Below are 15,500 nucleotides of genomic sequence, written 5' to 3' on the forward strand. Positions count from 1 at the left end.
GTAGACCAGGTAATGAAGAATGGGTTATAGTTTGCAACAGTATGAGAAAAGCTTTGGAGAAAGGCCTTAAAAAGATGGATCACTGTCTCTTAGAAGTTGAATTAGGTTAGTAATATCTGGAAAACCAGAGATGAATTCAAAGAACAAGCTCATCACCAACATCTAATGTCCAGGGCTCAGATATCTCAAGTAGGATGCCTTCTTGCTTAAAGACCAGGAAATGCAAAAACCACCATATTTTAAATATATATTATTTTGTCAACCTTTGGTCTTTGGCCAAAGTGTCAAGTCTATATCCTGTCTGCCAGCCGCTTTTCGCTGTAACCCTGGCCTATCTCTCTAGCGTCACCTTAAACCATTTCTCCCAGATTCTCTTCATTCCAACCAGGTGAAATTTACTACAATCCTTTGCCTGATCCAGGCTCTGTCTTGCCTCAAGGCTTTGGCATTTATTTTTCCCTCTATTTGAAAGATTCTACTTCCTTGTCTACCTAGCTAACACTTTCTCATCCTTAAACATTATTTCCTCACAGAAGTTTTCCTTGAAGTCCAAGATTAGGTTAGGGTCCCCTGCTGTAGAGACCACAGTGCCCTAAATTGATGATTCTGAGCATTCCAATCACATGGCCATTATCTGTCCTCTTTGAGGACAGCTTATATATAATACTTATAAACATGATATAATATACAATATTATATGTTACATATGATATATTATCATATAATATAAAATATTATATACTATATATGTATTTATTCATTTAGTATTTTTTTATTTCAGCATATTATGGGGGTACAAAAGTTTAGGTTATGTATATTGCCCTTGCCCCCCTCCCCCGCCTCGAATCAGAGCTTCAAGCGTGTCCATCCCCTAGACGGTGCGTATCGCACTCATTATGTATTTATATGCAATTATTATATATTATATATTACTATAATAATACATACACTATATATAATATAATATAATCTGTATTATATATGATACAGATGCTCCTTGACTTACCTATCATAGGTTAAACTCATCATAAGTTGAAATCCATAAACCCACTGTAAGTTGAAAATATCATAAATTGAAAATGCATTTAATACATCTAACGTACTGAACATTACAGCTTAGTCTAGCCCACCTTAAATGTGCTCAGAACACTTCCATTAGTCTGGGTACAGTTGTGCAAAATTGTCTACCATGAGGCTTATTTTATAATAAAATGTTGAATACTTATAATAAAATCATGTAATATATTGAATTCTGTACTGAAAACAGAATGGTTGTATGGATACCCGAAGTATGGTTTCTACTAAATACATAATGCTTTTGAATCATAGTAAAGTAGAAAAATTGTAAGTCAATCCATCATAAATTGGGGACCAACTCGATTGCATTATAATATAATAATATATTATGTAATATATGTTAATACAATTATATTAATATAATACCACTTATGTGTATAATTAATTATACAATCACCAATTATATTAATGTTATATTTATATATAGTACTATAATATATAATTATATATTATAATATTTATAATACTGTCAAGTGCTTGACAGAAAAAGCTTACTGAACCTGCTCTATATCCATGGCAATGTTATTTAATCTTTCTATGTCTACATATTTTATTTCTTAAGTGAGGATAATTACAGTGTACACCTCTTAGGGTTACATGAGTTAATAAATGTAAATGCTTTGGAATAGTCCCTGGCATGTTGTGAAAACTCAATCAATATACGCTATTGTGATGATTAACAATCACACCCTTCTCTCTTATGGAGTCTGAAATAATTGAGAAAGAAATACTGATGTGTTTTGTATGTTTAATTTATTTAAAGATACTTATGTGGAACATAACATTGTGTCTAACACTCTTCTAAGCACTTTATAAATACTAACTTATTTCATCTTCATAATAGCTCTATGCAGTAATTACTATTATTATTATTGCCATTTTATAGATGGGGAAACTAAGGCACAGCAAGATTTTTGTAACTTGCCTGAGGTCATACAGCTAGTAAGTGGAGGAGACCCTGTGAAGCTGGGTTGGGGACAGCACCTGAGCACTTGGCCACTGCTTACGCATTGGATCAGGCTGGTTTTCCTACCTGGTGGCAGGTGGAGAAACCTTTCCTGGTAGCAGGAGACATGGGATCTGCCGAAGGGAACCGAGATCCTGCAGGAGAAGAACTTTCTCCTGGGCACTGCAATCAGATCACCTGCTCCTCTTCTCCAGGGCTTAAGTGTGTCAAGATTGGTGAGGGAAATACACTGTCACCTCTTACTGCTCCCTCCTGGGGAGAGGAATAGGAGTCCTTTCTTCTCACTGCAAACATGAGGAGTTCAGGTAAGGCCCCCCACCCCCCCCTGCAACGGAAGCAGAACTTACTTCTAGAGGAGGCTTCCCTGCACTCACTCAGGACTTGCTGGAAATGGTTTATCTGCATAAAGTGGCAGACTCTAGGAATCCTTGTCCAGGGAGGATTGGTGGTGAGTCACGGCTGATAACAATAGAAGCAGAACTGATCTCTTGAACCAGGAGGTAATCAGTAACAAGATCTAACATTTACTGAACAAATACGTGCAACTTATCCTCCACCCTCACACTCTCTAGGGTGGATGTCTTTATGCCTCTTTTACTGATAAAAGAATTTAAAGTCATAGAGAGGCAGTAATTTGCCCAATGTCACACCGTAAGTAAATGGCAGTGCTAGAATTTGAACCAAGATAGATCTAAATTCAGAATTAAACCTCATAACCCCTTGACTAGATGCTAGACAAGGTCTTAAGCTGATTATTACATGTCTCCGAGCACCTGAGAGTGGGGAGAAGTTTGCATTGTGGCCTCCTGGAGGGATGGGACAGGTCCTATTGGTGTCTGTGGCCCCTGTGTGTGCTCACCATGGGCCAGGTGCTCCCCCAGGAGGCCTAATGCTTGTACCCTACACTCCCACAGTCCAACCTGGAGATTTTGTTAAAGTTCCTAACCATTTGGAGAGGCTATTAGTGCCATGATTAAATGCACAGTATGTGTAGTGAGCAGATTGTGGTTCAATTTCTAGAACTTCCCCTACAATTTCCTCACCCAATAGATAGCCATATCTCCAGGGTGTGCTGTCAAGATTTCCTGAGCACAGGTAAGTAAAATTCCTAGCTCAAAATGCATGCTCAAATAAATCAGGATTATTCACTGTCTCTACCACCACTGCTACTCCTATCGGGATCCCAGTTTCTTCTTCTGTAAAATGAGATGTTTGCAAAAAGTTCTCTAATGTACCCTCAACTTTCAGTTTTTAGGATCCCAAGACCCTGCTTCTTTACAGAGCAGAACCTCTCAAACTTTCAGGGACTTTGGCAATTCATTTGAAAACATGGCTATTTGCCAATACTTTCCTACAGATTTTATCTCATATAAGGATTTTTAAAAACCTTGCATTTGAATTTTAGAGGTCTCTGCAATAAGGTTCCAACATTTAACCTAATCTGAACTGCATTCTAATATAACTAATAACTGTTTTGTGTATGTCACAGAAATTTCCCTCCTTTCTGTTGTGACTTGCATTGCCCCTCTCTCTGAAATGGTGTCCCCCAAATTCAAACATGAAAGTTTGCATTCTTTCATGCTCAGATCAATGCCATATCCTCCATGTCCTCATAGCATTTTATCTGTATATCCTTAGCACTTTGTATCATTTACGATGATTATTTATATCTTAACTTGATATCTTAATATGACTGCCTATATTTTAACTTACATTCTAAATGAGAGATACTAAAGAGCAGAAGTCATGTCTGGTTCATTCTTTTTGTCTCTGCACAATGTCTTAGACTCAATAATTGTAGAATAATATTTTTGGAACAAGATCTAAAAAAAGAAAGAGGAAAGAAGAAAATGAAACAATTTGCCAGGTTGCATCAATTTGCTATTGCTGTGTAACAGATTATCACAAATGAAGTGGCTTAAAACAATACCCATTTGTTAGTTCTCAGTTCTATAGTCCCAAAGTCCATCATGAAGTGACTGGGTCCTCTTTTTAAGGTATCAGAAGCCTAAAATCAAGGTTTTGGCAGGCTGAGTTCTCATCAGGAGGCTTTGGGGAAAAATTTGCTTCCAAGCTTTTTTCCTGTGTTGGCAGAATTTAGCTCCCTGTGCTTGTAGGACTTGAGGACACCATTTTTTTGCTGGCTGTCAACTGGGGACTAATTTCAGCATCTAGAGGAGACTCATGTTTCTCCGCATGTGGTCCCCTCTGTCTTCAAGCTAGACATGGCCCATGGAGTCCCCTCATGCTTTGAATCTCTAAGTCTGTCTTCGCTATCTAGGCCCAGATTTAAAGGGCTTCTGTGATTAGATCAGGCTCCCACAAATAATCCCCTTAAGGCCAACTAATTTGAGACATTACTTATGTCTTCAAAATCCCTTCACAAAAGCGTCTGTATCAATATTTGCTTAACAGGGAGATGTGTGTATATCAGGGAGTCAAGATTTGGGAAACACTTTAAAATTTTGCCTGACACATCGATCAGTTACTTTGCTCCCTTGAAGCTAAATTACTTTGAACTTTTCTTAGTAGGACGAGATGTATGAGTAAAAAGTGTGGGCTCCCTTAGGCAGTGTGCACGTTGGCATGATGAATGATGGTACCGTAACATAATGGAAAGGTTTCTGGGTTTGGAATCATCAGACCGTATTAGTATCCTGCTCTACCGCTTACACCATTTGACCTCCAGTCAGGTCTCTTTCATGTTAAATGACAACATAGTGATGAAATCATGGACTTCGTAGGCCATTAACTTCATGTGAGGACTCCCTACCACCTAAGAATATGCGTATCAAAAAACTTTGATTTATGTGCAGACACAGATCCTCTGGCCTCACCTGCCTCCAGGGCCCATGGCCACTTGTTCCACATTATGTGTCTCTTTCGCCATAGGCTCCACATGTGTTCTCAGCTCACATATTCTGTGGGGTCCAAACAGCCACCACAGCATCAGCCTCATCTCGCAGGCTGACCTGGCACACCTGTGGCTACTGCCTCAGTTCCGTAGCTCTGTGGCATGACTTGAAACAGCTTCACCCAGAGGGTGACTCTTTGGGCTTCCCCAGAAGCTGCTGAAGGAGCCATGTTATCTGGAAGTACAACGGCATTAACTCCTCTAGGATAAAATTTAGCCAGGAGGAGAAAGGAAGACACAATCCATAAAATCCCATCTCCATCTCTCCCATCCCCTAAAGCAAGGCTGTTACAATAAGCAGTAGCCTCATATTCTCTGAATGTGTCAGGAACCTGTACCCAGCTCTGCTCTTGTGCAGACAACAGGGCCAAAAACAATAGGTGTTTTTTGTTTGTTTTATTTTTTCTTTTTATTTATTATAGGTACCTAAGAGTTGTATATCTTTATAGGGTACATGTGGTATTTTGATATAGGCATACAATGTGAATTAACCAAATCAGAGTAATTGGGGTATCCATCACCTCAGGCATTTATCATTTCTTTGTGTTAGAAACATTCCAGTTCCACTTTTTTAGTTATTTTAAAGTATACCCTGACTTGTTGTTGATTACAGTCACTTTGTTGTGCTATCAAGTATTGTTCATTCTATCTATCTAACTATATTTTTGGTGCTCCGGCAGTCAATTTTTTTTGCATTTAAAAACTACGTGGGTACTGGAACCCATGGTTTAGAAGGCCTTTCTTTGGCCCTTTCCTAGCCACATCTTTGCCCGTGGGATAATGTGATGTGTTTTATGATAGAAAAGGGGTCTTCCCTTTATGGATTTTTAAAGGATGAATAAGAAAATCACAAGTGCCAAGGGCTTTTTCCACCTGAGTCCTTTCCAAGAGACCCCCCATGAGCACCCTAGCTTGCATTTCTATACCTGATACTATCTTTCCCTTGCATTATATTTCCCTTAACTATTATTTGCATAATGGTATTCTTATATTTGTCTATATTTACTCCCAGATATTGAATTCCCTGAGTTCATGACTGTTCTCCTTTATATATTATGTATCATACATATAATACTTTATATATTATGTAGCATACATGTAATACTTTGAATGGACTCAAGCATTTACTTCATGTCATTGTCAATTAATAAGTTTTTTATACAATCCTAATAATTAAATTTAATCTGCTCAACCATGCAACCTGGGGTAGATTATAGACAATAGGCCAGGCATTCACATCCCTTGGAGTACTATTTTGCCATTACCTACTGGTTTTTTTGAATAAGTCACTGTTTTTCTGCACCTCTGTGACTTCATGCCTTGGAATCCTCCCAAGAAATTTGTAAAGAATGCACTATTTTATTTCTATTTTACAAGTGAGGAAACTGAGGCACAGAGAAGTCAAGAAATTTACCCTCAAGATTCCATAGGTAGGTAATAGTGCAGTGAGGATATTTAACTACTGTATTGTACAAGAGTAGCATCATACAGGGTAATTTAAGCCATGGGAGATAACACGATCACTGGGAAGGTTCATAAAGTATTTAATAGTAATTCATCCACCCTGGGACTGATCCTGAGAAGCCCCAGCATTACAGAGATGAGCTAGGATAAGGTAGTTACAGAGATCACTGAGAAAAAGTGGACTCAGAGGTAGGAGAAAAACCAAATACGTGCATCATGGAAGTCAAGGGAAGACTGTGTTTCCTTTCTGGTGCTTAAGAACATAACCAAAAGTTTTCATCCTCTTAGCTTTCCCTGGACTAATACTGAGTGTCCTCATTGCCACATTCATGGATGATATTATGTTCTGCTTTCACAAATTATCCAAGAATAGCAAGGAGTCACTCTCACTGGAAATTAATGGCCTCCTTTCTGCTTACATTGGCCTGATCTACAATCAGACCCATGCATACCCTCCAAGGGGTTTTCCCTCCATGGATTTGCAAAGGATGAATAAAAAAATCACAAAGCTGATTTTCATCAACCATATTTACCTATGCATTCATTTACTAGGGCTGCCTTAACAAAGTACCACAACTGAGTGATCCAAACAAAAGGAATTTATTGTTTAACAGTTCTGGAGCTTAGCAGTCCAAGAGCAATTGGTCTTCAGGGCCATGCTCCCTTGAAAGTTTCTATGGAAGGCCCTGTCCCAAGCTTCTCTCCTAGCTTCTGGTGGTTCCTTGGCTTATGGTAGCATAACTCCAGTTTTCACATAGCCGTCTCTCTGTGCACTTGTCTGTCTGCAAATTTCCCCTTTTCATAAGGAAACTAGTCATATGGATTAGGGGCCCATGCTATTCCAGTATGACCTTCTCTTAACTAATTACATCTGCAATGAACCTATTTCAAAATAAGGTCACATTCTGAGACACTGGTGGTTAAAACTTCAACGTATGAATTTGGAGTGGGGGGGTCTCAATTCAACCTCTAACCTTCCTATTTAGGGATCCTTCCTTTCTTATGATCACTGATGTCAGCATTCAGAGCCATATGACATAACAGCTAAGATGAGGCCACTTAACAGCCACGTGATTTGGGGCAAGCTACTTTCCCTGTTTTCAGCTCCCTCGTTTGTAAACTTGAAACAATAATGGTTCCTACTCTATCAGATTGTTTGAGGAGTAAGAGTCAGAATGTATGAAGCTGTTAGCATGGTACCTGGAATGTAGTGGGCTCTGGAGATATATATATATATATATATATATATATATATATATACATATTTTATTACTATAAATCTATGACCTTGCATTTAGGTGGAGTTTTAATGTATAAAGCATGTTCTTATATCTGCTGTCATTTGATCAACACAGAACCTTGTGGGTTAGGCCAGAGTTTTCCATCCTCATTTCCAAGGCATGAAGGCACAGAGGTGCAGAAAAACAGTGACTCATTCAAGAAAACTAGTAGGTAATAGCAAAATAGTACTAGAACCCAAGGGATGTGAATGCCTGGCCTATTGTCTATAATCTACCCCAGGCTGCATGGTTGAGCAGATTAAATTTAATTATTAGAATTGTATAAAAAACTTATTCATTGACCATGACATGAAGTAAATGCTTGAGTCCATTCAAACCTTGAGCAGAAAAAATATCATGACAGTATCGTGATTTATAAATGTGTGCTATCTCATTTTTTTCCTTCAGAAATCCAATCTACTTTTTTAGGCTCTGTGGCAGTTCTATTAAATTTGTCTCTAATATGTTATTCCTGAAAATTTTAGAAGGGGAATGATTGAAAATTGCATGGGTTACTCAGGCCTTTTAGAAATTATGGGAGGAAAAAGCAATGGCATTATGTTAGCCTTTTGAAATTCATCCAGAAATGAAATGACTCTTTTTTCTTAACTTCTCTAAGGCTTTCAACATGGACAACATGAATGAATAATTTTGAAATTGCTCTGCATTTGCAATTAGAACACCTGTGGTGTCCAAGGAATCCAATTATGGCTGGGAAGTCATAAAATAATATGGGAACCTATTCTGATCAAAATGAAATTTTACTAAATTCACTGAAGATTAAGATTGAAAACCGCTGAAGTGTGAAAGTTTCAATTATGCATTCAGTCCCAAGGGAAGAGGCAACTCTTTACCAGATACTTGTGATTTTTCTCACCCTAGAAATATTGAATATGAATCATCTGAGGTTCCTGGAAAATGCAATTTTAAGCATGAATCAACAAGGTAGAATAACTCCACTATGGGTTCCCCACCAAGGTAACCTCTGTGTCATTTTAAAAGTATGATGAGGAGGGTGGGGCAGTGGGGGAGAGTGGCTGACCAGGGACACCTGGGTGTGAGTCCCCGCCCTGCTCCTTTCTATTACTGTCTCACTCTGAGGATGGATCTCCATCTCTCGGGGACTCAGTTCCCTCCTCTGCTGATGGCATGACAGCACCATTAGATCATTAACAGAACCTTGGCTCAATGATGTGATGGTTCTATAGCTCTTGGAATTAAATAGTAGTATTATTAGTCAGGGCTTTTCAATTTGGGATTTCTCAATCAATACAAGTTAAACAGCAAACAAAAAGTCTAACATATGACTTCCAGCTTTTGCTTTTTCCAAGTAAAGATATTTTTAAAAATACTTCCATCTACAAAAACCATAATTACATTACATAACAAAGGATGATTTAGATCAAAACTAAATTGCAGGAAAGATATCTCTAACAAAGAAAAGACCATTGACAAATTTGTAGCAACTGTAAGGCACGCACATACATCCACATATACACCCATAATTATCTGGTTTTTTTCTCTGTTTTTGCATGGTCTAATGAGAATTTTATCATGTCTTAGAATTTTTTAACCTTTGGGGGTAAAATGAGTAGAAATAAAATTGAAAATTTATTAGAATGATCAAATTCAATATAATATTTCAGAAAAATGTTGACAACCAATTTACTTTGCACACACAAAGAGAAAATAACCCAAAATACATGGGAAGGAATAAATTAGATGAGCCAGTTTGACAGCAGTGGTTTTTAGGAAATTTTGGAAAGAAATCAATTAGGAAGGGAAGACTTTGCAGGTTCAAAATGAAACAACTAGTCTAGGGGACCTGTCCTTGCTTCTCCAACATGATCTTTTTTTGTGTCAGCTAGACTTGGCTAAGAAATGCCCAGATAAACATGGTAAAACATGATTTTTGGGTGTGCCTATGAGGGTGTTTCAAGAATAGATTAGCATTTGAATCTGTAGCATGAGTAAAGAAGATTGGCCTCACCACTGTGGATGGGCACCATTCAATTGGTTGAGGATATGAATTGACCAAAAGGGCAGAGGAAGGGAAAATTCACTTTCTTTACTCAAGCTGGGACATACATCTTCTGTTTTGGGACATTGATGCCCCTACCTCTCAGGCCTTTGTGCTTGGATTGGAATTATAATCCTGGGCCTCTAGTTTGTAGATGCCAAATTATAGGACTTCTCAGAATCCATAATTGCTTATAATAAATCACTTTATATATATATATATATATATATATATATATATACACACACACATATATTCTACTGGTTCTTTTTCTCTGGAGAACCCTGACTAACAAAATCTGGTAATACAAGGAAGCCCCTGTACACATTTAATTTGGGGAAGAACCTACATGGAGTGAGAACAGGAAACAATAGAAGTTTGTTTTCTTTTCTTTTTTCCTTTTCATTTCTTTCTTTCTTTTTTTAATTTGTTGCAAACCAAACACCCAAGTGTGTTTGAGAACTTCTGAGGGTGTTCCAATCTGTGGCTTCACTTCCTGGAAGAAAAGGTGGAAGTCTGATTCTGATGCTGGGTTTGAGTCAGAGCTCTTGAGGTCATCGTAAGAGAACTGACTTTCTCTGCCTCGGATATGGCTCAGAGGATGATGTCAGCACAGACAGGGATGTAGATCTGAAAGTCAATTTAAAAAACATGCCTGAGTAAACAATTAGAAGACAGAGGCGGCATGGTTGGAGAGATAATCCTTAAACTACAAGGAGGAAGCAATTGCCTAAGCAGAGACTCTAGATGAGCCCTAGAACTAAAGCAGTTTTGAAGGTTTAAGAGATATCCAAGTATGATATAGTTGCACAGTGATTTGTCAGTTTTAAAGGTTCTTTAATATTCATTCTCTCATTCAAATTCCACTAGCTGGTGAGTTAGCAGGGCTGGTTTTATGATTATTTTTTAGAGGTGAAACAAGTGTCTTGCTCTTAATAGATAATCAGTGGTTAGTAAAAGTAAGGGCACACTTCACTTGGGTGGTTACTGATATGTTATGTTATAATGTAATTAAAGAAATCTCCACTAATTTATTTTCTATATGTCTGGGGAGAAGGATGCTAACTATGTCTGAATAAACTTTGACATTGAAAAAAAAAATAACAAAAATGCTTTGAAATTAATAGGTTAAAAAATGCCGTACACTATTCAGAAAGAAACTTCATGCTTTGCCTCGTTTATTTAGTCAACCTCATTTACTTGGCAATTCCTGTGTGGCAGGCATCATTCTAGGCACTATGAGTATAGCAATGAACAAATCAGGGCCTTGCCACTTTGAAACTTCCAGTGAATGCATGTGAGCACAGATTAATCCATAAATACAATACCAAGTGAGCAATTGTTGTAATGAAAAGGAAAGTGACCTTGGTAATGCATAATCCTTGTTATGTTTTCGCCTATGGTGGTGGTAGTGGAACAGAGAGATGTTCCAGGCAGAAAGAATATTGTATAAAATTGCTGATGTTCAAGTGCGCATGGTGTATTCCAAGAATGACAAGCACTGCAGCCTGGCAAGTATATTAAATGTCATTCTATTAGTGGAAGGAGGGAGTGAGTTTAGGAATGCAGAGACTGAATAAGAGATGGCATTTTGCATGGGGTGGTCTAGGGGCAGGACAAGTGGATTTCTTGAGAAGTTGCTTTACCTTCTGCAACAGTGTTCTGAATTTTCACCAACAGTGAACCTTCCCTTTTGCACTGTTTCACCAACTCTGAGGCTTGCCGAGACTGTTTCCTCCCAGGACAACTGTTTCCACTTCTCCTAATCTCTGATCTTCCACTTTAACTATGCTGGAGGTGTTTTCTGTTTCTCCATTATTCCTTTCTAGAGTTCCTGGTGAGTTCTAATATAAACCATGGGTAATTTTCTTTTTTGCTATTTGTTTTGTCTTTTTCTCATTAGCTAGAATTGGATCTAAACAGTCCTCAGCACACTTAGTTATATGAGATTTTGAGCAGGGCTTTAACATACCACATCCCATCTCCACTGGACCCTGAAAATTTACCTGGAAGGTGTACAGAAACACAAACCTCCGTGCCATTGAACTCTTCATTGTGAGGTGGACATCCTATAACTGACCTTCAAAACCATTCCTCCTCCCTCCCATACCCTTTCTCAGCAGACAGGAAACACCCACCAGGAAGAATGCTTGGGTATTACAACTCACCATGGAATTGTACAAGGCTTGGTGTGGAAATTCTCTCGTACTTGTTTGAGTCAACCTCTTTAATTATGGAATCTGGATCTGTTTTGCTACTTTAAATTCCAATGCAATGCATAAGTCATTCTATAACATCCCTGATGGGCTGTCGTGTCTTGTTTGAACGCCTTTGCAAACTATAAGCTCACTACTTCATAAAGCAGCTTGTTCCCCATAAAGTTACCACTAATTAGTGAAAACTACTTTCTTATATTCAAATGAAATCTGCTTTCTGATAGCTCTCATCCTTAGATCTTCCTTCTTAAGCAAGGCAGAAAATTTATATTCTTCCCTTCTATACAGTATCACCGTATATATTTGAAGTTAACCATGAAGAAAGCAGTCATACTTGGAGAGGTCGTGCACACAGATACACAAAATGTCCAAACGTCCAGAATAGCTGATACTTTTATTTAATATTTAAAAAGAGGAAAATTATCAAAATTTTTACAGTAGAATTCTATAATTATGTCCTAAGGATCTGTTGAAGTATATAGGAGTCTTTATTTCTACATTAAATGATCTCATAACACTACTCTTTTTGAGGCCCTCTTTGGAATTTCTATGTTTCCTTATTTTAGTATACTTCTCTGGGACAACGTCTCCATTTATTTCATGTCTGTTAACCAACAGTGACCTATTTTTAAAGTAAGCAAGATAAGCAAAGTAAGGGTCAGTCAGCTCAAGGTGATGCTGGTCACTGGGAAAGAAAAGGCAGCTGGTGATTTTAACTTTTAAAGCTCCTTTTTAATTCTAACATCCTATTAATTATGCTCTGTCATCATTCACACAGCCTTTATTTCATTAAATAGTAATTATGTTCTGAGTGTTTAAAGCAATGTATCCAATGAGAAGGGGAGTTGCAAATGCTTTGAGAGTCACCGAGGCTCTGTTTTGGTAATTAGGTCAAGTAATCATCCCTCTTGAAGGATTCTGAGTGCCTTCAGTAGTTCTTTAAATTCCCCCTGCTTGTTTGCTGCCTGTAATATCTTATAAGCTCCCTACATATAGTGTGAAATTTCAAAATACGCCACTGAATCTGACTCTGTGCCAACCAGTTCCTATTTTAATACATGAAGAATATCCTCTAGTTAAAGCAGTTTGTTTTATTTGTTGGGGACAATGAACTCCCTTGAGAATATCATGCAAATAATAAATGCACTTCCCAGAAAAAACTGCTTGATTTTTGTATTGTTATGTATGGTTCCATATACCTTTGAGTCCCAACCATGACATTCTTAACGTCTGTGGATTTGAATTAGTACCCAGATTAAAATAATCCTGTAATCTTCACATCAGCAATCTGGCTCCATACTGGAAAGAACGTTTTTGCTGACACCTGGTTCCCCTAAATGGCCTGGGACCTCCCTTCTAGCTCTGGCCAGGTGCCTTCCCCAAAGATGTCATCCAGCTGCTATTTGAGGTCCTGCTCCCAGTTCCCCAATTCCTGCAATCAGGAATCCAGGCTGATTCTCAAGGTGACACTGTGCTACTGAATATCTGGAGTGTGTGTGTGTGTGTGTGTGTGTAACTTCTGTGCCAGACTTTCTGGAATGTGTGTTTGCCACTAATAGAGTAACACTAGCTCCCGGCCCCTGTAATAATGTTCTTCACAAGAACACACATTCAGCCATAATGAGAATGTCCCCTGTCTTGATTCAGCCCCCACCAAAAGTGGGGTGAGTTAAATTCTTACTTTTCACAGGAGAGGGTGGAAATGGAAGTTAGAGTGAAGCAAAAGAAGTAACAGAAGGGGAAGAAGCAAGAAAGAACAAGTAGGGTCTTCATAACTCTAATAGCCCCCTGATTCACATCTCTCTGGACTGAATCGATGACAAGACACCAGCCTGCCAGGAGACTCCTGGAATAGTTCAGGCTGTCCTTCAAAGCCCCAGCCAGGAGTGTAATCACAATGCACAATCATCCACACCAAGAGTCAGGCTGAAGTGGATCATCACATCCCGGTGTCACCAGCCCATGGTAAGAACCAAGGAAGAATGTGGAAAACAGGAGGCCATATAGAACTCCTACACAGCTATCTGCACAGGTTAGCCTAGATCCTTTCTTTCACCTCCTCATAATACAACCATACGTTAAATTTACATTTTGAAATTTATGTTTTGGCTTGTGATGGAGTTCCCTACATTACTACTATACTACTAATAGCTACCTTGTTGACCATGAGGATCATGTGGTATGTACCAGACCCTTAACAATTCTTCCATTTACCCCCGCTCTAGAATCTAGAGCAAGAAGTGAAGACTCTGAAGGTCAAGAGACTTGTTCAAGGGCACAGAGTCAGGCAGTAGCACATCTGTGATTTGAACTCAGATTGGTCTGATTCCAAAGCCCACTGACCTTTTCTCAAAATTGTGTGCATTTCCCAAACTGTGTTTTTTGTTTGCTTTGGGGACTTTTTTGTGGGTTTTTGGCGGAGGATAGGGGACAAAGAATGATTCTTTCTCTGAGTCCTTAGTCTTGGCCATGTAGTGAGTACTCAATAAACATTGGCTGGATTGAATTTGAGTTACAGAATGAGAGCACCGACTTCTTATCTGGGCTGCAGGCAAAAAATTCATACCTGGCAATAGCAGCATGTACACATTTTCCTTCTCTCCTCGAATAAATTCTCAGAGAGTTTTCTTCCCCATGTCTCTGGGAGCCTGATCTCAGGAAAAATCTGGAGCACAAGCACTTTTACAAGAGTTCTGCAGTGGCTGCAATATCCTGGAAAAAAATGTACAGACTTAAATTTTGCTATTGAAGAAGGTAATCTTGAGCTCTGAGGGTTTAATTACTTATGCCAAAACAAAAGAACCAGTTTAATAGGATAATTGCCCATGAAAGGGAATTAAATAGAATCAAAAGAAAAATTGAAGCCACAATTTCTCTTGCCTGGTGGAGGAACAAAGCTAATTGTTTTCCATCTGAAGTTCCTTTTTGGATGTTTCATCCCAGCTAATTTTTCAAGTTACTTGAGTTATACTTCAGATTCTCATTTTAACTGTGTAGGAAGTAAGGTTTTTCTAATTTTGGCTTTGGAGTTGATTTGTTTAACTTGAGTGCAGTGCTTTGGTTTGAAAAAGTCATCACCAGAAGGCATGGGATAGAAGAAAGAGACTACATGAATGGTGGTAACGAGCTCAACTCCTGCGTGATAAACCAGCTCGATGGTGCTGCCAAAAACCTTCATAATCATAAAATTATTTAAGGGAAATTGGATTTAGAACAAGAAAGGTATAGCTCTGTTCCATTCTGTGGCAGTCTTCACACCTAAAATACCCCCGTAATATTCTGAAATTTAAAAAAAGAAAATAAATAAATAATTTTTAAAAAAATACCATGATTAGTTACTAACAGCTGACATTGTGAGAAGCACTGACAAATTGGAATGGTTCCCCGGGACCAATAGGTGACCAATTGTGCTCTATTTCAAAGGACGAAATGCTAATGCCCCATGTTAGCGTGGTTGTGGGGGAATAGTCTCTTTCGTGCACTGTTGACATAAACATTGATTTTTAAAATAATTCTGGAGGCACCTTGGTAAACACACACAAGGGCCTTAGGAACCCTATGT

The sequence above is a fragment of the Eulemur rufifrons genome, chromosome 3 (assembly GCF_041146395.1).
Source record: "Eulemur rufifrons isolate Redbay chromosome 3, OSU_ERuf_1, whole genome shotgun sequence".
NCBI classification, from domain to species: Eukaryota; Metazoa; Chordata; class Mammalia; order Primates; family Lemuridae; genus Eulemur; species Eulemur rufifrons.